At 43.4% G+C, this 25,491-nt stretch overlaps 1 pseudogene; it reads right to left on the bottom strand.

Annotated features, from left to right (window-relative positions):
* Positions 1 to 11,727: 11,727 nt before the first annotated feature.
* LOC131813614 (ATP synthase subunit d, mitochondrial-like) lies at positions 11,728 to 14,030 on the bottom strand (annotated as a pseudogene).
* Positions 14,031 to 25,491: the final 11,461 nt, after the last annotated feature.

Raw genomic sequence — 25,491 nt, 5'->3', positions numbered from 1 at the left:
TAACTGAACATAATATAAATAAATAATAAAAATACAAGCATCTGAGAGGACCAGACATTCAGCATCCCGAGAATAACTGTGGCCCTGACAGAATAAAAGAGATGGGAGAGCCTCTGTTCCTTCTAGGTGTTTCCTTCGCTCTCCTTTTCTTCAGGAGCACACTCCGGCTCCTCCCAAGCTTAGCTGGCAAGGCGAGGCAGACAGGCCGTCAGCTCCGGACAGACAGCAGCCCGGCGCTGGAGCACGCAGGGGAATCTGTGGAGCTGCTCCCAGGACCAGCAGCAGCCAGCAAACACTCCCCCTTCGTTCTGTTCGGAGGGACACACAGAATCACTAGGTGGCCAACCTTTCACACCATCTAATAGAACACTGTCTTCTGCCAGTTTCCTCCGTGTCTGCCAGATGCAGAGAACCCTGCTGGCTACATTCAAGAGCAGAGGAATGACGAGACATAGGTCTGGAGCATAAGATGTGTGCAACCTGCTGGGGGCTGAAACATTTACATTGTAACCCAAACCAAGCTATGAGTAAATTTCAGAGTATGTATTGGGAACCATCCATGTACATGTATGGTGGACGACTGAAATCCCAGTGGGAATTGCAGATCATGGTCAGAAAGGCATTCAGCGTCCTGCCCTGCTGACCTTCCCACCACCAGCCTCCCTCAGACCTCCACACCTCCGGACCTTCGCAGATACTCTTCCCCCAATCCTGGCTAACTGCTAGGCCTTAATTCTTCCAGAAAGTGTTTTCTTTCCCCTCTAATGTGTTCCTAACCTCTCCTGCCTTTCTCTTCCCAGACCATGTATCACGCAGAACCATAATTGCCTACTAAGTCACCTCCCTGATTGGACGAGAGCACTGCAGACTAGAAACTAGGCACATAGCTTAAGGTTAAGCTGATTTTAATTCTGACTCTATACTCGATCACCTATGTAATATTGGATGAGGTTTCTAACCTAGAATTTCTTTTTTTTTTTTTTTTCCTTTTTTTGGGGGTGGGGGTAGGGGGCTGGAGAGGGAGAGGTGAGAGAGAATCTAAAGGAGGCTCCGTGCCCAGCACTGAATCGGACACAGGGCTCAATCTCACGGCCCTGAGCTCATGACCCAAGCCAAAATCAGAGGCTGGACACTTAACTGACTGAGCCACCCAGGCGCCGCTTAACCTGAAATTTCTAAGCTTCCATTTCACGAGGAATAATAATTGTACTTAATTTGAGGAAGTTGTGTCAAGATAGAATGCATGCAAACTCCAGCCGGGGCCTGGAAAGGGTTCTGGAAATGCTGAAAAGATAGACTGTTATAGTAACTGTATTTCAACTTGTTACAATTTTATTCTAAGTTCTACAGGGCTTTCATTCATTAGTTACTTAGTATGTCAACTCATTCCTTATTGCATTTCAAGGGTCAGGGTAAGGTTTGCTGACACTATACACTCCCCTATTTATTGAATAAGTAAATGAAAAAATGAAACGTTTATCCATGAGACTTGAGCAGGGAACACTATGTCCCAACTCCACTAATTCTGCACTTCTGAGCTATTCCATACTAGGAATGTGTGTGTGTGTGTGTGTGTGTGTGTGTGTGTGTGTGTGAGAGAGAGAGAGAGAGAGAGAGAGAGAGAACATGTGGGGACGACATGTAAAACTGGTCAAGATCCTACTCAAGAAATAGCCCGTGACTGAAATAGTTCAACAAAGTAACAATTGTCCCTTTAAAATACAGCCTAAATCCTTACTTGACTTCAAACTTAGATCCGTTTATCTGAGTCCACAAGTCTAGAAAAGCCATCATATCACACAAACTCTCATCCACAGTTTTCCTGCCTCATCGCACATCTTACAATCACCTTCCTATGTTCCTCCTCTGCCTATGCTCCCACTTCCCAGAGTTTTTATCTTGTTGTATCATTTATGAGCCCAAACCGTAAATACACTGAAATGGGGAACATTCGTTGGTTTGATACGATTTAGATTGCTTTTCAGTATCATATATATTTACAACATCTTATAAATATTTAAAATTATCATGACAATGGCCCCGCTGACTCAAAATAAATTCTGTATTTTGCACAGGAATGATTGCCAAGTTGATAATCTAGAAAATTGGAAAACCCCGTCAAGCTTGGTGACCTGTTGGTCCCAAAAGAATAACTTTCTAATTACTGGAAGAGCTGAGCATTGAATTTAACTGTCTTAGAAACTGATCTTAATAGATAAACATCCTGAAATTTACCTCTTTGGAGAAGATAAGTACAAGAAATAGTTTCTGTTGAAGAATTTGTTCACTGGACTATATCTTTAAAACCAGATAATTTTCAGGAGTTCTCAAGCAGCGTATAAAGAGAAAAATCACAGAATCAAGAAGGGCCTCCTGTGCCTGGGAATAGAGAGTTCCAGGCGTGATGGGGAAGGGAACAGGCGTGTGAGGGCAGGCAGCAAATAATGCTGCAGCTGTGTCATGGGAGCCCTTGGGCAAGAGCCTTGAATGCCAGATGAGGAGTTCAGAATTTGTGCCACAGGGTAATGTTTCTTCAAGTGTGACCCCTGAGAACCGACAGCATCCATATCACTTGGGAGCTTATTAGAAATGCAAAGTCTCAGCCCTGCCAGACCGACTGAATCAGAAACTCTAGGGCTCGGCCACAGTAATCTGTTTTCACAAGCCCTCCAGATGACTCTGATGCCCCCTGAGTTTGAGAATCTCTGCACTTTGGAAGTTTCTAAGTACTTGAATGACAGGATCCGATCTGGGCATGCTGGTGGCCTTGTGAACAATGGGCCAGAGGGGAAGAAACTGAAGTCAGGGAGGCCTGAAGAAAGCAGTGAAGGTATTGGTTCATTAGGGTGATTTGCATGTGATTCTTTCCTATATTTTTTGCAAGTCTAAGATATAATCAATAACTAGTCACAGTATTATTCTATTTGCCTCTAAAAAGGAAAAATCTACCAATTAAATGAGAACACAATGTTCCTTATCACTTGGAATTTTTAATTTATACTTACAGAAAGGGCTCTTTTAGACTTCCGCTGACAAATTTTTATCATCTATCACCCCTACACATATATAAAAAGGGAAATATAAACACAATCATTTGGTTAAGATATTGCTAGCACTTTTTCCCATTCAGAGTCTGACTCTTCGGAAGCACTGTTCCACTCAAGAGCCATGTGGAGTGTTGATGGTGCATTTTTTCTTTTAAGAATGTTCCACTCTTGTCTCCAGGGTCTCCAAGTAACTGAAGCCCATTCTGCAAGTTTGGATACCTGTGCTCACATGGTGTTGTTCACCTCATGACTGTTGCCTGGCCACAGAAACTCGGAAATGCATCCTCATTTGGGAAAGATTAAACGTGGAAGATAGTAATTTTAAAATCGATGGCTTCCCAAGGCCTGAATGAGGGCAGTAGCAGGAATGATAGGAAGGAGGGGGCAGAGACTAGCAACACTTCAGAGATGGATTCTAAAGGAACATGACCAATTATGTCAATGTTGGGGAGAGGCCAATGACTCTGAATTTTCTAATCTGAGTAACTAAATGGATGGCATACCTTCACCCAAGGTAAGAAATTCAATAAAGGGAGTGGGTTTTAAGAGAAGAAGGGAAGAAGTAGGTGAGAGCAAAATAAATTTAGTTTCAACTTTTTGAGTTGGAGGTTCTGGGAGATATCTAGGTAGAAATGACCGGGAGATACACGTGAATACCAATCTATAACTCAAGATGCTGGGGGCTGGGGAAAGGGGTCACGGTTAGAGACATATCATTTTTAATCACTAGCATGTCAATGGTAGTTGAAACCACGGGAATGGGTACTATTTTCCAAGGAGAGAACAATAATGTCCCCTTACCCACAGGGATACATTCCAAGACCCTCGGTAGATGCCTGAAACCACAGATAGTCCCAAACCCTATGCATACATACTATGTTCTTTCCTATACAGACACACTTACAGTAAAGTTTAAATTACAACCTAGACATGGTAGATTATCAACAATAACTAATAATAAAATGGGACAATTGTAACCATAAGAAAAGGTATGTGAAGGTGGTCTCTCCCTTGCCAAATATCTAACTGTAGGTGCTCATCCTTCTTGTGATGGTGTGAGGTGAGAAAATGCCTACGTTATGAGATGAAGTGAAGTGGATGACACAGGCACAGTGACGTCGGGCTTAGTGACTACCAAGTTGAGACACGCCAAGAGGAGGATCACCAGCTTCCAACTGAGTCCACCACAGGGCGCTCAAACCACGGAAAGCAAAACCACAGTTAAGGGGGAACTACTGTATTCAAAACATTTGAGGAGAGTTGGTGATAGAAACAAAATGGAAGAAGGGACTAGAAGAAGGAGTATCCAGAGGGAGAAGAGATGGTTAGCTGACATTTATATATCTTGTGAGCTCATCAAAGACAAAAGCTTTCTTGTTCCTACTCTGAGTCCCCAGGGCCATGCTTAACCCAGTCGTTTTAGTTGAGCAAACATGGAAATGGCGGCTCAAAAGCCAAAAAGGGTGAACATTTTAAGAAGGAAGAAGTCAGTAAAACCAAATGTTAACAGTTGATCATTTTAAAACCAAGGGTCCCTGGATTTAGTCCATCTCCTTTAATTTGCAGCACTCTCAGGAGGCCTGGAGACTTGAACCGACAAGGGCAAGGCTAACAGTTGGCTAATGGGCTAGTCAGAGGCGGGACTCTGGTCTTCAGACTCTTGTCCCGGGATAGTTTCTTTCACACTGAGCTTTCCCTCTCGAAGGGGGGTTCTGCTCCCTACTAATAAACCTCTGGATTCAAGCAACCTCAGACAGGCTCAAATTCACTCATAAAAAATGAACTCCATTTACAGTGCCACATCACTCCACAGAGCAGAATAAGAAAACTAGAGAGAACAGAGCAAACAGTCTGGAGTCAGACAGGCAGCCAGGACTTGCTCTAATATCTGGATATTGACCATAGAGCTTCCCCATGAAAAAAAAAGATTCACAGGATTTGGATCTCTGGGTCTTATCTTGAGCCAGAATTTTCTCTAACTCTCCTTCCTTATAACAAGACAGGAAGAGAGACTGCAAGCATGTGGAAGAAAAACAAAGCCAACTTCTTTGCTGTGATAACAGGAAGCTGATACCAGATTCTATACGTAGATGAGCAAACTGAATTCAGTGAAGTGAAAACCAAGTACTGACATCATTCTCTTTCATGATAATTAAGTTCTATTAGTGTTCACACAGCTGATGACGTCCTGAGAAAACGAGAGTGATTTCTCAAGGGTAGTGTTTCTTAAACATCAGAGCACTCAGGAATTACCTCGGGAGGTCCCATCTTTAGAGGGTCAGGGGTAGCCTAAATTGGCTTGGCCATTAAAGTGTACAATTCTCCAGAAATGTATGCCAAGAGAAATGGCAAACATGACACTTTCCACATGTTAAAACACAAAGGCTACAAAGGTCAGAATCCACAACTCATTTCTCTCTTTGTGATCCTTGTAAGGCCAGAGGGTCTGCAGGATGAGACATTTGTGGTCACAATCCCTGTGGCTTCAGTGTTTCATCAATAGAGACATGTACAGCAGCACAGAGATTTCCAGAAGCCCCCATCTGGCAGAGATGACTAATGGGGCTTTCCCACTGACATCCTAGTCAAGGTGCCAGAAGAATATTGTTTCCAGATTACAGCCTTCAGAGGGCAGTTCCTCCCAGGATATTACCCTGGCACATGACCTGTCTTCCTTTCATGGCCTACCTTCTACCCACCTGTGCTACCGACCCGTCCGCGGTGGTGGGCCCAGAAATGCATATCTGACCCGTGCCTCTGAACTGGCCCCTTCCTAGATAGTGAATGTCAGCTTTTCTATAAACAGAGAATAGTGCAGTTACTTTTCTACTATGCAGGTTTCAATTGTCACTCCTTTTTTTATCCCATGGCCACAAAAATTAAAGGCAGATAGGGTCTAGCTAGAATTCTAGTCAATCAAAGGAGTTCTACTGGGGTACAAAACATGCGCAAACTCATGCAGTTATTACTGGCCAGTTGCTGGAGATCATCAAGGACTTTATTATAAAGGAGAGGGAAGAAATTGAGTGGTGGGTGATTTTTTTCACTGATAGGCCCTATCTCATCGGTGCTCATAAAAACACGTCACATTACAAATTGCAGAATAAATTTACTCAAAACCCACTCTCACAAAGATAGGTAAGATCTCAAACTAGAGATAAATCCCAGGTTACCATTGATATTATTCTAGTCCATTAATAATTGGGTTGTTTTCCCCTTCAGTTTGTGAAGAGAAGACAAAACAACAGCCCTAATGAGAAGCAGGTATTGTACTGTTGACTGAGTGACCTTGGGAAAGTCACATAACATTTCTGGGTTTTCGTTGCCTCGTAAAGAAAACAAGGAGATGGACTTACATCACCCCCAAGGCCCCTTCCACCTCTGAAACTATCAGGAGTCTGTAACAGCGAACATTGGTTATCAATGAGTTTCACAAAGCCATGAGGCGTGGTGAGGTTATGTCTTAAAATATCAAAATAATTAATCTTCTTTAAATTAACATATAATGTATTATTTGTTTCAAAAATAATTAATCTTTTGGGGCACCTGGATGGCTCAGTCATTAGGCAGCTGCCTTCAGCTCAGGTCATGAATCTGGGGTCCTGGGATCAAGCCCCGCATCAGGCTCCCTGCTCCACAGGAAGCTTGCTTCTCCCTCTCTCACTCCCCCTGCTTGTGTTCCCTTTCTCACTCTCTCTGTCAAGTAAATAAATAAAATCTTTTTAAAAAATTGATCTTTCAACAAAAACAAGAAGGATTTGAAGAACCGTAAACAACCAGGAGCAGGTCCTGGAACCCCACATCCAGATGTGGGTTCTCCCTCACCAAGAATGCCAAACTGTATTCTCTAAACAGCATCTGGCCAGACGGAGGCTCAGCTGGATATTAAAAGATTTGCTAAATGAACAAAGTTCAATAAGTTCTTTTACCGCAGGTTGCCTCAGAATGCTTCCTGCGCTGCTTAATAGAACTTTCTGCAATGATGGAAATATTCTGTATATACAGTTCCCAATATGGAGCAACTAGCCTCATGTGGCTGTGAGGCACTTGAGATGTAGCTAGTGTGACTATGGAACTGAATTTTTTATTTTATTAAAAATTAATTTCTAGTTGAATAGCCACTTGGGGCTTCTACATGTGTGTGAGACAGTAATAGCTTAAACACACACATTTGCAATGTTAACCCTAAGGGGGAGGTAATGCATACAGCATTTCCCATACTTGTTAAGCCACAGAACTCTGTTTTCAGAGAGCGGGAATTCCTTGCCACGTTATTTGGGAAATACTATTTTATGAGCCAGCTTGCTGAGTGATTGAAACCCCAGAGAGCACTTTAGCTTTGACATTCCTTTTTTTTTTTTTTTTAAGATTTTATAATAAATAATTTGACAGAGAGAGAGACAGCAAGAGTGGGCATACAAGCAGGCTTCCTGCTGAGCAGGGAGCCCCTCGGGGGGCTCCATTCCAGGACCCTGAGATCATGATCTAGGCCAAAGGCAGATGCTTAACAACTGAGCCACCTAGGCGCCCCCTAGCTTTAACATTCTAAATAGCCATCCAGGGCATCAGTCACCACCCAGTGACAGAACAGGATGTCTTCTGTTCTCTATATGTTGGAATGTCATCCCACAATTAAATCATATCACAATTTACCAAGTCCCGACGGTCACCGGTTGCCTCCCAGGACAGGTTCAGTCCAGAGAAGTCTACCAATTCTTCCTTTGCACCAAACATAAAAACGATGATCATCTCTTGCTACTGGGCTTTGCCATTAGCCATGCACTCTCCCATATACTGCAATATATCATTATTTGAACAACCCAATGAAATAAGTGGTATTCATTTTATAAGTGAGAAAAGTGGAGCTAAGACGGAGAGAAGGACCTCGTTGCTCAAAGTCACACACTTAGTTAATGAGGGTAGACCTTCCTATTTGAACCATGTCTCATCAGACATTCTAACAATACCATTTTGAGTTGACTTTCTTCTCAAAATGTCTAGGACCCATTTAAAAAAGTGTTAAGATAACACATTCTCCAAGTAGCTGGGTTTGCTCATATACACTTCCAGAATTATGATAAATACAAGAAATGTTCAACCATCATGGAATAAAAGGACAATATGATTGTTTACTAACGTGTATAATTCCTACCCTCCAAGAAAGTCTCCTCTGGACCTGGAATAATCATGTGCTTCTCAACTGAAAATCCACAGTGCTGTGTAAATAAGCAGCTACAAATTTCATTTGGTCAATTCTTTCTCCTCTCCTGAGTACGCGATCAGTTTGGTGCTCCTAAGTGCCATTTATTCAGACCACAATAGCACACGCAACTGCTCATTTTTGCATCTAATTTAGGCTTGGCTCCTCGAGTGGCAGCATGTGGGCCAAAGTCCTTGAATCAATTTATCGTCACATCAGATATGAGTGCATTTGACTTTGACCTACACAATTGCAGAAATCGAGGGCTTTTTCCAGTGAAATAGTGCTTCTTGAACCATCATTTGGCCTTGGAGGAGATTGACTGGGATCTAGAGTTATGCCATGACCCAGAGCTCCAAATTTAGGCATCGCCCAAAGAAGACAATGTAGGCCCCGAAGCAGAATGTCAATGAGGTGACCCTTTACAAATTACACAGGCATGGCCAGCTATTAATAAAGCTCACTGCACTCACTTTGGCTCTCTAGATGAAAATACAATCATTTTCAGTCAGATACATAGCAGTCATTATTTTATCTGTAATATATCTGTATATATTTAATATAATATTGGGTTTTATTATGACACACTCTGAAAGCAATTCATACTATAGTTCAGTTTTCGTTACAATATGGCATGCAGATAGGCCATCTGGGCTCTTCTCAGTGGTCCTGAGGAACATAAAGGAAAGGGAAAATGGTAAAAAGGAATGAACAAGGAACAGGGATAAAAAGGAATTCAAAGGCGAAGTCTGGGTCATCGGGAAGAAAGCTTGCATGAAATGACCAGGCACACCGAGAGCCTGGGAAATCTCAGAGAGAAGATGATTTAAGTAACCAGCACTCTCAAAGTCCCAGTGGAGGAGACAGGCAGGGTTGTGGGGAGAGAAAAGTCTAGTGAAAGGGGAGCCTGGGAGAGAAGAGGAAGACAAAACAGCTCCACACACAAAGCCGTTCATCTAGCTGCAAAAGCTCAGAAGGTCCATGCTCTGGTGTATCATTTCTAAGTCTTACCACATGGGACACTTCTTAATGCTATGAACTCCCAGTCTCTACATTGAAGGCTGGAAATCTGTGTTTTTAAGAAGCATCCCCAGGTGATCCTTATGATAGACAAATTGGGGAGGGATTAGTGGAGAAGGGTATGAACTAAGGGCTTACAGGCTAAAGCTTAGATCCCAACTCGTCCACTCACCAGCTCTGTGAACTCGGAAGAGATACATAACTCTGTGAGTCTTGGTTTTCTCACCTATACAAATAAAAATATAGTTATGTCTGATAGTGATCCTACAAATTAGGCACTGTTATCATCATACCCATTTTACAGATTAGGAAGCTGAGGCACAGAGTGGTTGGTTGAGTTCTTTGCCCAAAGTCACAGTGCTGGTGAATGCAGGCTTTGTTTCAAACCAGAAGCCACCTGGCTCCCGGCGCCGTGCTCTTAGTCCGGAAGATTCTGCCCCTCTTCCCAGAAAGGAACACTGTGCTGAGAGAGACAGAGGGAAACACTTTCCAGAGAGGCAATTTATGTTAATTCTCATTCACATCAGATGATAACTTGATGCTCCACTTACATAAGTTACTCCATGAATGAGCAACGTTCACTCAAATTAATTTTTGAATAAAGCTATTCTTCCCCAAGATTAATAATTTACAGGACTCAAGCCTCAGCTCCACCTGGGAAATGACTCAGGCAGATTGATGCTTCAACAAACTTCATAGCTAATAATAACGCCACAAGGAGTAGAGATCAATATTAAATAAGGTACCAAGTACTTCCCCCACAACCATGGTCTACAGCGCGGGTGTAGCCTCGGGTCTAGGCTACAGAATGCACCGGTGTGAGACCACCTGACAGAATGGATTCACTTCTACACTGCTTTACACAGGCATATAATCTCTTCAACAGATTCCTTGGCTGGAAATTTGCATCCTCTTTCAAATCAGGCCTTACTGATTCATTTCTGAAGACGCTGCAGTCTACATCAAAATGAAGATCTAATCACCTGCTGTTCTGACAGGGAAGATGTATTTTACCAGAATGTGTGAAATGATTGTTTCTCATTTGTCATCATGCTCTGTACTCTGTGTTGAAAGAAGAGGCAGCCTCAAAGATAGGATATGACACTGGAAACTAATTCTGATTTTTCCTGTTTAAAAAATACACATATATATATTGCAGAAGACAGAGGCTATTGGGGGCAGTTTTTTGAAGTCCTACTACTCAACGTTCTGAGGACAAACAAGTATAAAGAGAAGAAAGACCACCGCCAAATTTCATGGACAAAAAGAATACAAATTTGTTCAAGCAAAGCAAAATCAGATGAGAAAAGGGAAGGGCTCTATATGACAACAACAACAAAAAGAGAATAATTCCAGAGCAAAACTAAGGATAGCAGATAGGAATCTATGAGGTTAGATTTAAAGGACCCTTGCCTTTCTGTAGAACTGATATCTCACCTAGATATTATGGCTTTCTTTGGCTTCAAGCTATATGCCTTGGAAGGTATTTTGATCTTTGCCATTCCTCACGTACTTCTTAAAGGACCCATCTCTACCTACTCGTGTGACTTTGTGTGCCTAAACTGTAGCTGACTGGAGCAGGGCTGTACACGTGATCCAAGGAGAGTGGATCCAAAGGCTGAGCGGAGCCAAACTGAATCTTTTTCTCTAGACTTATAGGACTAAGAAGCACAGAGAAGCTAATTCTTCAGGAGGGAGTTGAGAGATAAATTCAGACAGAGCCAGGATTCTCTAGTGGTCAGAGATTCCCAGGTGGTGAGAGATGGTGATCTAACCAGGCCAAAACTATGGGGGAGAAATTGTAAATAGGGTGGGGGGGGAGCCATCTGAGAAAGGGTAGAGCAATAAAGACAAGTAGAGGAAAAGATCATGTGCCCTAATAATTATAGTGCTGGAATTTACAGGCTTAGCTTCAGTGATTGGCCAATACTTTGTTCCTGGTTGATGAGATGGACCATTGAATTCTTCCCTACATTTTTTTTTTTTTTTAAGTAGGCTCTATGCCCAGCATGGAGCCCAAAGTGGGGCTTGAACTCACGATTCTGAGATCAAGACTTGAGCTGAGTTGAACTGAGGAGTGGAATGCTTAACTGCTTGAGCTATCCCAGTGCCCCATCCTACAGCTTCTTTTTACTTAAGTTTGATTCCTGGGGTTTTATATTCCTTGTCACCAAAGGAACTTAACTAGGTATAAATAAATGTAGCAGATCTTGACACTGGTGGGGAACTTACATCTAGTGCCAATGCCTCCTCTTAAATCCTCACACTTCCCCCAAGGATCTTCGGGCCATATTGAAGGAGAAGAATGCCTTCCTCTCATTTCTTCACATTGGCAAAGGTCCTGACTTCCAGAGGTTTTACACCATTCTGCTTAAAATATTTAAAGGAGGGTGCCATGCTCTGGAGTTTTAGGTTTTTTGTTCCAGTTTTTTTTTTTTTTTTTTACTGTATCCATTATTTTTAATGTCCAGCGTTTATAATACAAGGGCCAGCTCTCTCTCCCCACCTCAAGTTTATAAATTTTCGGTTGGCTTGTGAAGCCAATAGAGATTCTTCTTCTTGTCTAATTTGGTTTCTGGGAAGGCTTCACTCATGTCCTCAATGGTCATCTAATCAAACAGAATTATGTTCCTTAGCTTCTCCAGCTGTTTTGCGTATTCCACAATCCTGGCCTTTGAGACAGACAAAAACTCAGCACAACTTTTCACATCTTCTTTTCCTTCAGCATCCACCTGAACAGTGTATTTATCCTCTGGCACAGGAATCCTCAGGGCATTGAACTTCTTCTCAAGGTCATCTACCAAGCCAGCCTTCACCACATTGGCCTTGTAGTAAGCCCAGTTGGTAACAGGAGATTTCTCAGGGAGAGTAGCCAACTTGGAAGTGTCTCATTCCAAAATTTCAGGGAGTTAGCAATGACCTTCTGGTTTCAGGGTATGATCTCCCCAAAAGCTACCAGTCAATGATTTTTTAGAGCAAGTTTTCACCCAGCCGTCTTGAGATCCTTCACCAACCCTGGCTGCCCAGAGTCCACAGCAGCAGGGAATGGAACTTTTTGTTCTAGTTTTAAGTCATAACAGATATTCAGACCAAGTGTAGTCGATAATCTGGTAGAGATACATAGAAGATGAATGCAAACACCAAACAGGTGTTCAAACTAGGTCAGATTCTAGGATCTTTCTGGCCTTTTTAGTCAGGTTGCAAATACCCAAATCTTCCCTCATTCCTCCCACAACATGTCCTCTTATTTTCACACCCTTTTCTGAATGTGTCCCTATTTACCAATGTTCCTCTTAAAGGACAGAATACACATGATCTGAGCAGTGCAGAACACCCTAGAACCATTACCTCTTCAATCAGTACTCACTTCTGTCAATGCTGCCCAGCAGAGCACATGTCATTATTAACACCAGCCTGCACTGGAGGTTCCAGTTGAACTCAGAGTCATCTCAAGTATCCAAAGAAGTGTCATCTTGGACCCAGCATTTGATAAGAGGCCAAGGAAAAAGGCCATCTGTGCCACAGGTTTGGATACCACTGCAAACTCATTACCTTTCAGAAATGCACCATTATCTTGGAAAAGAGCAGACAACAGAGGGGAAGGGAGATGAGAAGCTTCCAGAGGTAGCTTTAATTTTACAGTTTTGCCTCTGTTTGGCCCTGGGAATTCAGGACCATAGAGACAGCCATCCAAAACCTCCAGAAGAAAGTTTTCACCTGCCTTCAACCTAGATAATACCAAGAAACATTCTCCCAACACTTCTCCATATCTGCACATTAAGGTTTACTGTCTGAGCTTCCTGGGATTCTGGATGTCTAAAGGTTCCACCATGGAAGCATTTTATGATTCAAGATCCAGACTCACAGAAAAGGGTGCCCGAGCACACACACAAGAGGTGATCCCACGGTATAACCTGGCAGAATGATGGAGTGAGGGAAGCTTCCTTTAAGTCAGTTGTGTCTGCTGCTTCATTGCAGAATAGTGACAGGATCCAATTTATCACCCCACACACACACACATACACAAACACAAAAAATACTCCTACTCAACTCGTATTGTATGTGTGCGCATTAGGGCAGACAAGGAATTTCTGCAGATTCATAATCCCTATGTTAAATTCAGCCCAGCATCCAGGAATGATTGGCCAAGTAATTTTCTTGAAAATTATCCAAAGGGATTCTACTGGGGCTTCTTCCTCAACTTCAGACCAGGGACTTCCTCAAGCCCAGGCACACTTCCATGTCATGTATGTGCACGGGGTCAAATCACTCCCCAAATTCCAAAAAGTGCAAAATTCATCTCTTTGCTCATTCATTCAAAAGTACTCCACATCTACTACAGGCTTTCCCTCCAAAAACGCACCCTGTACCCAGGGTCGCGAGATGTCTCTGTATAAAATTGTTCGGTCCAACATAATACTTGGCAAAGGAGTTATAAAATCCTAACCTCCTGCAGGAGCTTAAGGGCGAGGAAAGCTGAGGTTTCACCAGCTATCACCTCCTAAAAACCAGGGGATCTGAGCTGGGTTATGAAGTTTCGATCTAAGACCCAGATGACAGGGGACTGGAAGAGTCTGGTGTCCATTTCCACTGCCAGCCTGGAAGGTTGCAGGGACCCGTGATCATCATTGCAAGCCTGAAGAATTATGTCTTGAGTATTCCCGGCAACTCAATTACGGCATGCAAATTTTCCGCAGAGTTGACTTCTCGGCTTCAGGAGCCACGCACACGCTCCTTTGGGCTTTTTTGCACGAGGAAAACATTGTTGGGAAAGGAGCCTGAGGACCAACCACTGGAAAGTGCACTCAATAGCACTTTGGTTGAGATAATTGCTGTGTTTTTTTTTTTTTTTTTTTTTTTTTAAATTGTAGGCTTCAGAGGTGACCACAAGCAAAATTTGTGACAGACATTTGACACTGAGAAACTGCCGTGTACGGGTGAAACTTTTCACAGCCCCCCCCCAAGACTGGTTTATTGACTAACATAAGAAAATCATATAAAACCACTGGAGTACGTTGGCCAAGTCTTCTCTTTTTGTTGTAATGCTCTTTTGCTAGGCACTGGGATTGTTCCTCACTACAGTCATGCAGACTCTCATCCAGGCAAGCTGGTTCGAGTTCACTGCGTGGCCGGTGAGCAGCCCAGTGCACGGTGCCGCCATGTTGCTCTGTGAGCACAGACACGCAGATTGCAACGAGCCCCCTCACCCACCATGGGTTCAAGGGACTTTAGAGCCCCACTCAGTTCCTACAGAGTAGCTTCCTTATCCTCTGGGCCAAATGCTCTCCTTTATCCTTTCTGCCCGGAGCAGGCTCTGAAAGAAAACTTGCCAAGGAAGCAGTCTGGGAGATGGTGCAAAGGACAGAAGTCCATCAAATAGAGAAAAAAAAAAAAAAAAATAGCACAATCCAGGGAAAATAAAAGACAGAGTTTGCAGAGGCGGTCTCCCTGCCCACGGTCATCAGGATCCTGTGATGTCAGTTAGTATAACAAGGATATAATCAGAAGAATGAAAGGAGGACTTTAGAGAGACACTCGAGTGGCAGGTCTCCAGCCCCAGCTGGGACCATGGGTCTGGGCCAGAGGGTGGGAGCGGGCCAGCAGCTTGCACAGTTATGCCCTGAAGCACATCCAGCAGGTTCCATGGCTCCTCAAGCCAACTTCCTAAGCAGGCTTTCCTCTCTGGACAAGAAAGCATCCCTGCCACTTAGCCTTGATAATCCTATTCTCGCTGTACAGATGTAATGCCATTTCCTGGCTTGGGAGATGCCAGGGATGCTCTTAGTGTCTTAGTTTCACCACCTAAGAAATTACGATGAAATTTATCTCTCTGGGTCCTTGGGAAGATTCAACAAGACAGTGGAGGTGAAAAAGCCTCTTGGGGCACCTATCACACAGTTTTGCCCTAAATGAGAGTTAATGTACATACAAACTACCCTTACAAATGAATCAGCATGTCTGGGGTACCTTCCGTGCACTAAACAATGAGGATGACAGAAACGGACAAAGCATTTTTTCCCCTCAAGGAAATTACAGACCAGTTGAGGATATGAGTAGGCAAAGATGAATTAAACACAGCGACCAAGCATTCAAAATGGATGTACGTGGTGTTTGCCATGGGAATCTTGAAGAAGAGACAAGGACAAGCAGGAAACCTGCAGAAAGAAGGATTTTAGCAGCACCATGAATGCTGCGGAAGACTTCAATGAATCAAGAAGAGGTCCCAGATGGAGAAAGGCTTTCAGGCTTTCATGGGTTGACACAATAAAAGTTGGTCTTCCAAGAGCCCAGTTGCACTGGAATAACCATTAAAACTCTAGACCAAGCCCTGTGTATTAAAGAAAAAAGGTATCTACTTACTGTCTCCTCCATGAGGCTGATTCAGTACAGGAGAAAGCATATCTATGGTTTTCCAAATCCAGGAAGAGAACAGAGACAAGAAAAAGACAGGAGAAAATAAAGCAAGTGGAGAGATAACCATCTGTGTTTGCTAGTTTAGTCTTTCTTCAAATGTGTAATTTCGATTCCAAGGGCTGAGATAGCCACTTGGAGAGACGATAGTCCAGGTCAAGCAAATAACGCACAAGGAGACAATCAACCTATAGACAACAAACTGCATGTGCATGGTTTTTCTCTTAAAGATTTGTGTCTTCCAACAGAAAACAAGAGGCTTCCTCCAAACATTTTGATTTCATAGGAAACATCAAATTCACAAGTCTTCAGCAAAGTCTAAAGTGGTATCAACCACCTCATCCCTAGAATAAAGCATAAGACTGTATTATTTTCATTTTGTAAGAAACATTCAAAGTTCAGGGCTGGAAAATTGTGTGTGGGCTGATGCCTGATAGTGCAGCCTGTTATTATGGAGTGACTCATGATAAATTTCCAGAGCCACCACACCTTAAAGTCAAACTCACTCAAGCCAGACAGTAAACTATTAGCAGAGATATTTTTGTAACCATAATTTCTAGTCTTTTAACTAATTTTTTTTAAACTTGCAACATGGCCAGTTATATAAGAGTCATAGAGCTCTCTTTTCTGGCATCAGGGTCTTGGAATATTTAGTCCTTAAAAAACAATACAAAATAAAAACATGCCCCTGGGGTATTTTAAGGAATTTTTCAACTGACCAACTTGGTCAACCAGCATGATCCTGGAGTACTGGCTCCATCATGTCAGCCAGCCCTGTCTCCTCACCACAAGGAAGACTCAGCCCAGGACTCCTGTGGTTGTGGCCACATGTGCCCCAGGTATCCAAAAGGAAGTCTCTCCATGGCGAACCCAAGCTGGGGATAGCACCATGTAGGGAGAGTTGCTGACAAGACCAGGGTGCTCTGCAAGAGGTTTGCGTTTGGACTAGAATTTGTCATATTTGTTCTAGTACCAAGTAAAGCAACCAGTAAAACACTCCTACCTCAGGTAAAGCTCTCATCCCTTGGCCCGCATCCAGTTTTGGTCACCTGCCTTCACACACTTCACACTCCCACCATGAACCCACATGAGCAAGTCACATCCTATAAATGCCTGAGGGCCCAGAGTTGAAAGCTCCCATCTAATGTCAGTGTGTGTTCTAGAACCCTGGAAGAGGCCCAGGACAGACTCAGGCTCAAGGTTTCTAGACAGCAACTGAATCGACCAGCTTTTCTCCATGTATTTTTAATTATCTTTAGGACACACTATCAATTAAGTGATGGAGGGAGTTCTCGATGGTGACTGTGACAGGTTGTTTGACTATTTCTGAGCTGGATTTCATGTGAGGAACCCACTGTTAATAGAACAGAAATAATAATGTCTAATGTGTGCTGTCTACCTAGTTCCATCTCTGACACCACTGCAAGGATTTCAGATGTGTTAGGAAGCTCTTTCTTAGGGCAATATCTCCCATTCTTGTTACACACTAAATCAGTGGAGTGAATGATTAGATTTTGGCCTCCCCAGAGTCTCCCTGTTTGGGGGCAGGGCCAGAGAAGCAGAGGGAAGACCTTGATGGCGTGGAGGCCAGCCGAGGCTTCCTGCCCACGGTCAGCCTGAGGAACCACAACTGGCAGGGCAGAGGCTGGGAACAGGAGACAGGGGGAGGATGCTGACGCACCACAGACAGCTCGGAGGTTTTTTCCTTGGTTAGGAACACAGACTGTGCGCACACCTCAGTCATCAGCCCTTGAAAAGGGCAATTGGATGGAGGGGTTTGACAGACACAGAGAAGGCAGAAAGGTGAAGGCAGAAACCACGTGTGTCCCTTCACTCTTTTGTCCTGGCACTGACAGGACATGTCATGTGGCACGTAGGCACTGAATGAATGATACACAGTGGAGTTTGTGAAGGAAAGTCCAGGACAGTTGAGGTAACAGATTGTACACCATGAGGAGACTGACAAGTCTCCCAACCCAAGGTGTCTAGACAAAGTGGGGAGAGTATGTTCCCTTGTTCTGTGTGCCCGCTTTCCTGCTTAAATGTCAGTCGTGGCTAGGACTGGTCAGTGCAGGAGACCTTCGTAAGGCAGCAAATCCCACTTCCTCAGCAGGCTTCTTCTGATCCCAGCCCTCTGTGCTCTACATGGGTCAGGACCTGAGGTCTGGGGTCTCCTTAGAAGTCCAGGATTATTTGCCTTCCTTGCATACCTCACGGGCAGCTTCTGGTTAAGAGACGGTCTTCACTCACCTCTTTTTCATCCTCCTACAAAACCACTTCCTCTCCTGTTCCATCCTCCCAAACCACGCCCGTACTTTGCCCCCAAAGACAGTTTCAGTGTTTCTGTTCCAGTCCATATTAAGATTCAGGGGTCCCTTCATAACATGACGCACAGAAGGAAAGAACAAGATCCTAATCTCAAATCAGCCCTCCTCCTCTCATCTGCTTTGCCTTACACACTCATTTCTGTTCCTTCTTCCCCTGCCACCCCTCCTACCCCACAGAGACTCACTACAGTTGGATTGTGTGGGCCTGAGTCAGAAGCTCCACAGCTTCTGTCAGGAGGTGGCAAGCTCTGACATTCCCCGTCCTGTCCTCCTCACCTTGAATTTCTAGAACATCTACCTGTTCTGCAGAGGCTTCCAGTTACACAGAGCACAAACATTGTCTCATTCATCTATGAGACATTTTCCCTTGTTGTTTGTACAATCTTGTGCCCACTGACTCGTTCTAACTGCTGCTTATCTTTTCCCCAAGGCAGGGAGAAAGTGTGGTCTGATGACTGGAGAAGTTCCCTAGAAATTGGGAGACCCTGCAGACTGGAGAAAATGACTTTGACTCTCTGGGAAACTGGTGTTTCATCAGCCTTGGGTGAGTGGACAGAAAGCAGCTCGAGTGTCCAGAGAGGGACATCCTCAGTTGCTGGCCCTTCCTGCAGGTAGGCACACAATACTTCTGGTCTCTGTCTGGTTCCAAGGACAAGCAGATGCCCTATTACATGGTCCTATTCCTCTTCTCCCTGTCCCCAGTTTTGACTTTGGCTCTTCCTGCTTCCCTTGATCAAATAAGTTGACTTCTTGGGCAAATCAATGTTTGCCCAGTAAACCTCATGAACTGACACCCTGGGTGGGCCCCGTAATGAAGCACACTGTATCAATAGCTTGGGCCCAGAATGGGTGAAATGCATACATGATTTATGATGAATGACTTCCACTCCCAACTTCTATGGATAAGGATGAGGACACTTTCCATCTCAAGGGACAAATTAGCGAGAGCCAAGAAAGAAATCCAGGAGTTTACAGACTTGGGTGCATTTGAGGCAAATATATCAGGCAAAGCTGGATATAAGGTCTGCAATAATGTCATCAGAGGTTGTTATCCCAAAAGGTAAACAATGACAGCTGTTGGTGAGGATGCGGTTGGGATACAGGAATGTGGTTGGATGAGGTGTTGGTAGGAAGGTAGATTGGTGCAGCTACTATGGAAAACAATATGGAAGTCATTCCCACTCCCCAAATTAAAAATAGAGCTACCAGGGGATCCAGCAATCCCTATTCTGGTGTATACCCAAAAGAAATTAAATCAATACCTCCAAAATATGCCCCCATCTTCATATTCATTGCAGCATTATTCACAATAGCCGGGACATAAAAATGAACTAAGTATCCATCAACAGATGAATGGATAAAGAAATGTGTGTCATACACATGCACGCACACACACACAAACATACAGTGGAATATTATTTAGCCTGAGAAAAAAGAGATCCTGTTATTCACAACCACATGGATGAACTTAGAGGACATTACCTAAGTGAAACAAGCCAGCCACAATAAAAAAGTACTGCATGATATTATTTACATGTGGAATCTAAAAATGACAAATATGTAGAAGCAGAGAGTAGAACAGGGGTTGTGGGATGGGGGGATTTTTGTCAAAAGGTATGAAGTTGCATTTATGTAGAATGAAAAATTCTAGAGATCTAATGTGCAGTATATTTATGGGTTAACAATACTGTATTAAATATTGGAAATTTGCTAAAAAAATGGATTTCAGGTACTCTCACCACAAAAAAAGAAGAAGAAGAAGAAGGAAGAGGAACGTAACTATATGTTAATTAGCTTGACTGTAGTAGTCATTTTACTATATGTATCAAGTCATCACATTGTATGTTGTACATCTTAAATATATTCAAATTTTATGATAAATAAATTTGAAATAAGAATGTAAATGTCTTTTTTAAAGTTTTTTTTTTTTTTAAGAGAGTGAGAGAGCATGCAGAGGGTGGGCATAGGAGAGAGAGTGAACCCTCAAGCAGACGTCCCATGGAGCTTGACATGGGACTCAATCTCACAACCCCAAGATCATGACTTGAGCCAAAACCAAGAGTCCGATGCTTAACAGTCTGAGCAACCCAGGAACCCCAAAATATAAATGTCTCTAGAGAGAGCAGTGCCTATCTCCACCTGTTGGACAAGTGTTCTCCAAAAGGTTGAAGATGGCTACCAGCACAGAGCTCTGGTGGAATGTGAGTATTTTCCAATTATTCCAGCAAAAATGTCCTGTTTGGGCCACATATCCACTCCCAAATTATTCTTGGATCATGTGGCTTCTTCTGTGGCAGGGGAGACCTTTCTCAGGTTATGGAATATGTCCTCCATAAGAGAAAAGCATTCAGTTCCTAGAAGGATAGAAATGGATGTTGGACAAGCAAAAACATGCTACGTCTCCTGTACTGCCTGCAACCGGCTAGGAGCCCAGACTGCAGAAACTTGCAGCAAACCGAGATGCCTAGTGCACCCAGGGCTCAGTCTTCTAAACTTCATATATTTCCAATAAGGGCGAAGAGCTGAGGTCATGTTCTAGAAATATAGAACCATAACAATGTGGCACTCTTTTTTTTTTTTTTTTTCCTGTAGTTGGATAAGACTCTTCCAGCTTGGGGAAAGTCAAATACAAATAGCCATCGGCTTTGCTGCCATCATCAAAATATTTCTATGACTCACAAGATAAATGAGAAAAATACACAGAGGAGTCAAAGTTACACTGAAGTTAGATTGTAATCACACCCTTGAGTTCTGACAACCCACTGACAATATTTCCTGCTGAGAGTATATTACTGACTTATTTTTCTCCACAGAAGGTACCTGATTAGCCTAAAGCAGATTATCTGCTATGGATTATCTGAGATCAGCTTTTCATACAAGCTGCTATCCCATCAGCCATCATCAACTCCTGTCCCCACCACTGAGTTGCCCGATGAAGATAAACACTGACCCGCGGATCCAAAGACTCCAATCTAAGGCTACAAGTCATCTGATGAAGGACAAGTCAGCTTACAAGACATCACTCTTTAAACACTGACACTGAAGTCTCTTAAGTGGGTGAGGACAGCTTCTCTACAGTAAGAGGATCAGGACTCTCTCCGGCATTGAGGACACTTGAACACCCTGATGGTCCGCCAGGAAGTCGAGATTTCTGAGGTAGACTCTCTGTTCAGAAAAGGAAGATTTCAAATGCCCAGTGGAGTATGTGAAGCCCAGTTCAACATGCAGAACTTCCCCTGACTTGAGCTTTCTTATCCTCTGGCTTCTGTGTCTCCAGGAGGTCCACATCTCAGTAGTGGCCAACCATCAAAATTTGGGGATTGTCTGCTATGGGACAAGTATGGGAGAACAAAGACAAACCGGAAGGGCACACTTCCAGGCAAGATGCTGTTGTGAGCTCAAATTGAGAACTTTCCAACTCTACCCCAAGCTCAGCAGTGATATTTGAAACATTCAGTGATATATGTCCTGTTAAGGACAAGGACAGACCTGTTGGATCATTTTAGATGTAATTAGAACATCCATGTATACGAAAAACATATGAATGACTTACCAAAAAAATTAAATGTACAGTTTTCAAAACAATGGAGAGAAAGAGGAGTTGTGGAGAAATAAAAATACATATTTTTAAGATAGTAGCAGTAAGTCCAATTACGACAATACCACAATCAGTAGCAACATATTAAGTGTATTTATTAAAAGACAAACTATCGGGTTGAATTTTTTTTTAAAAAAGCTTATGTGTTTTAGAAAGTTCACTTTCCTGCCAAAAGGGATGAGAGAGCAAAACCAGATGTCAGGGCATCAGGTAGAAAGTCATAGCTCTTCCAAATGAGAAGCAGGGACCTCCCTTAAAGCAGCTCTGGGATGGGACTGAGGAGGTGCAGGGACATGCTAGAGGGAGATCTGATGGGTGTGGCAGCTGGCTAGAGCAAGCTGAATTAGAAGGACTTCATGAGGAAGATCAGCAATTGTATGCTGGGTGTCGTCTATATGAAGGTGGGGGTTAAAAGTAAAGAAATCAAATTACCTAAAAGGATGGGAGAAAGATAAGCATCGAAACCTTGGCAACACCAGTTCTTGAAGGACACACAGAGGAAGAGAACCCAAAGAAGGATCCTAAAACAGATTAGATCGATTTTGTCACATAGCCACTGGAAAAGAAGACTTTGGAAGGGGATGTCCCCAATATCAGATACTTTCTTGCGGTCAAAGAAAGCCAGAACCAAAAAACACATGTTGGATTTGACACCATGGAGATCACTTGAGAGCTTTGCCCTCATTAACCTCGTGGGTTGGAAGGAAGCGTCAGCTTGAACATGAACAGTGATCCCTGCAGGTCCCTCCACAGGGTTTCTCTAGGTGACCTTGGGTGTTAGCCAGTTTAATGCCCATAATAAAATGTCGCCATCTAGTACCCAGGATGATGCTGTCTTCTCTCCAGGCGTCTTCAAATTCTACAAGTTTTCCAATACCTATCTTCCATCTCCTACAAAGCAGCTGGCTCAGAGTGCAGATCTTCAAGTTCCATTCCCTGACTTCTCTCGTCCCTTTTCAGGATTTTCTCACTTCTTTTCCTTCAAGGGAGGGACAGATCTGCCTTCCTTTGGAAGGTGGAATGGATCAGCCTTCCTTCTTTTATATTCAGGACAACCAGAATTTACCAAGTAGCTTCTGCACGCCAGGCACTGAGCTAGGCACTTTCACATTTTTAATTCACTTCTGACAGGCCTGTGGTGAGGCAAGTGGTATCACCTTATTTTGCCGAAGAAGTTATCCAGCAAAAGGTACAAATGCTGCCTCTTCTTAGCTAAGGGTAAACAGGAATGCTCATTCCTGGGTCAAAGAAGTTCTACTACTGTCACGTTGAACACAGACAACATCCTATTGGTCCAATGCCATGAGCCAAATGTGGGAATTATGAGTAATTTTTAAACATCTTTGATATTAGGGATGGTGGTGAAACTGCTCAAGGAAGTAGGCTTTGGAAGAGAGGTGTCTAATCTGCTCAGGCTGCTGTAACAAAATACCATAGCCTGGGGGGCTTAACCAACAAACATTGGTCACAGTCCTGGAGAATAAGAGTCCAAGATCAGGATGCCAGCCTGGTCCAGTTCCAGTAAGGATCCAGTTCCTAACTTGTAGACAGCCACCTTCTCACTGTGTCCTCAGATGGTCAACAGAGAGCTCTGGTCTCTTCACCACCTTCTGTGGACACCCATGTCATCATGGCGGTTCTGCCCCCATGACCTCATCCAAATCTAATTACCTCCCAAAGACCCCATCTCCAAACCACCTCCCCATGGGGGTCAGGGCCTCAACACAGGAATTGTGGCAGAATACAAACACGCAGTCCGTAGCAGGAAGGCACGAGGAAGAAAGAAAGGAAAGAAAAGAAAAGAAGGGAGGAAGGAAGAAAGGAAGGGAGGGAGGGAGGGAGGAAAAGAAAGGGGAGAAAGGAACAAAAAAGAAAAAAGAGATTGTGGGAGCAACAGAAAAGATTCTGGTGCACCAGGGACTTAGGCCAAGAAGGCACAACCACCACAGGAAATTGTCCTCGGAGCCCAGGCAGCATCCGGGCCAGGAAGAGGAGACAGCTCACACCTGGCTTTAATAAAGAGCCCCTCCTGTCAACCCTGTCTCCGTCTTTGCCATGGTCATGAAATGCTGGGTTTTTTAAAAACCAAAATGCAACTTGCCTGGCACTCTGCCACTTGAACTACAATCTCTGTATTTTTTGGAAGCAATGGATTTATTTCTGCCCCACTAATTAACATGCTGTTTGAGAAAGGAAAAAAAAAAAAAAAAAAAAAAAAAACAACCTCTTTCTTGGTTAGGATGCCCAAATTGAAATCTCTTCTCCAAAGAAGAGAATGCAGGTAGAGAAGCTCATGGATCATCAATTTCTCCTTGTTACCCAACACGTTAATTTTTCAGCGGACTTGCAAGTCAGACAAACTTCCCACTCTGTTAGGTTCTGTTGACACAGGCACTCACAAAGGACACTTTCACGGAATCTCTCTGCCCTGGCTCCTGGCAGTTCTGTCATTAACACCATTTGAATATTTTCTATTTTATTGTCTATTCTAATTTTACGGGCTTAAGCAAAAGCCACTTTCATACTGGTTACTTACGGCTTTCTTAACTTTGTGATTAAGCCAGAAAAATTCGGTTTGAAGCTGCCTATAATTTAAGGCTTCAAGATCCAACCATGTATTTCCACTTGCCTGTGGTCCAAAATGATTTCAGTGTTTCTCCTCATCTTCAAGGCTCCCCAAATCAGTAGATATGACCTCCCACTGCCCCACAGCAGGAGCCGAAGGAAACTGGGGAAAGGCTTTTTCCACCTAAGACCACAAGCTCTGAAACCACTTCCTCTCCTCAATCTCCTTGACCTTTCTTCGGCATGAGGCTCCATTAATCACACCTTCCTTGAAACACTCTCTTTGTGTGCCTGTGTAAGAGCAAAGGTTTTGCATCAACAAATTAGGTTGATTGTGAGTTGCCATCTGGCACTTTCTAACTGCCAGACATTGAGGAAATTACTTAATAACTGTGAGTGTCTCTGTTCCTACATCTCTGAAGGAGGGATGAAAATCACTCCTTCGTACGAGTGGTGATGAAGATTTGATCAGCTGCTTGTAAAGTGTTTGCAAAGGAGCACGTCTCCATGAGATGACAAAAATGGCTGATATTCCCCACCTCCCAATTGTGTCTCCTTTGCTGGCTCCTAAGTAATGATTTCCCCCAAGCCGCCTCAGTCTTCAGCTGTCTGCTCATCCTTCTCTACCTTTGGTCTCTGCCCCTCACCCCGACCCTACCAGACCTCAACCTGGGAGCCAACAGACTAGCGTAGCATCTTACATGCACAGAGTCACCCTTGGAGAAATGGCTTCACCCCTGGGTCCCAGTCTCCATGTCTATAAAATGAGATGCTCAGTGGGTGAAGGATAAGGCAAGCTTCCCTCTTGCCCCTTCCTAAATATGTGAAGTAATTTCCCCTGCCTCTTCCCCAGTTGTCCCCTTGTCCTCTCCTTCTTCTCCACCCCACCCCCCACACTTCTCCCTCATGTCTGGAACAGAATTTGGCTAATTTACCAGATTACAACAGTTCAGGCTGGAAATATCTAGTAGAAGTTTCTATCTCTAAGCTTGTACTCTCTCCCTCTCTCAAATAAATGAATAAAATCTTTTTCAAAAAGAAATACAGCTTAGTGAAAGGCGTAAAATTAATGAGGATACTGAGGTGTTCCCTCTCTCATTAAGCTGAGCTACATATGTTAATAAATAATTTCCATGAGAAAGTAAGTTTGTTCAGCCATCTGGAAAGCAATTGACAGCACTTAAGCAAAGTGACTCATTATACTCTATCATCCAGCAGCTCCAGGGCACATATAAGGATGTTAAGTATGAGAATGGTCACCGTGACAGAGATTTGAAAGCAGTCTTGGTATCCACTGGGTGAACAGATGGATAAAATAGACGG

This window comes from Mustela lutreola, chromosome 13 (genome assembly GCF_030435805.1).
Source record: "Mustela lutreola isolate mMusLut2 chromosome 13, mMusLut2.pri, whole genome shotgun sequence".
Taxonomy (NCBI): domain Eukaryota; kingdom Metazoa; phylum Chordata; class Mammalia; order Carnivora; family Mustelidae; genus Mustela; species Mustela lutreola.
The sequence above is the reverse complement of the archived record's forward strand: the minus strand, read 5'-3'. Positions and strand labels throughout refer to the sequence as shown.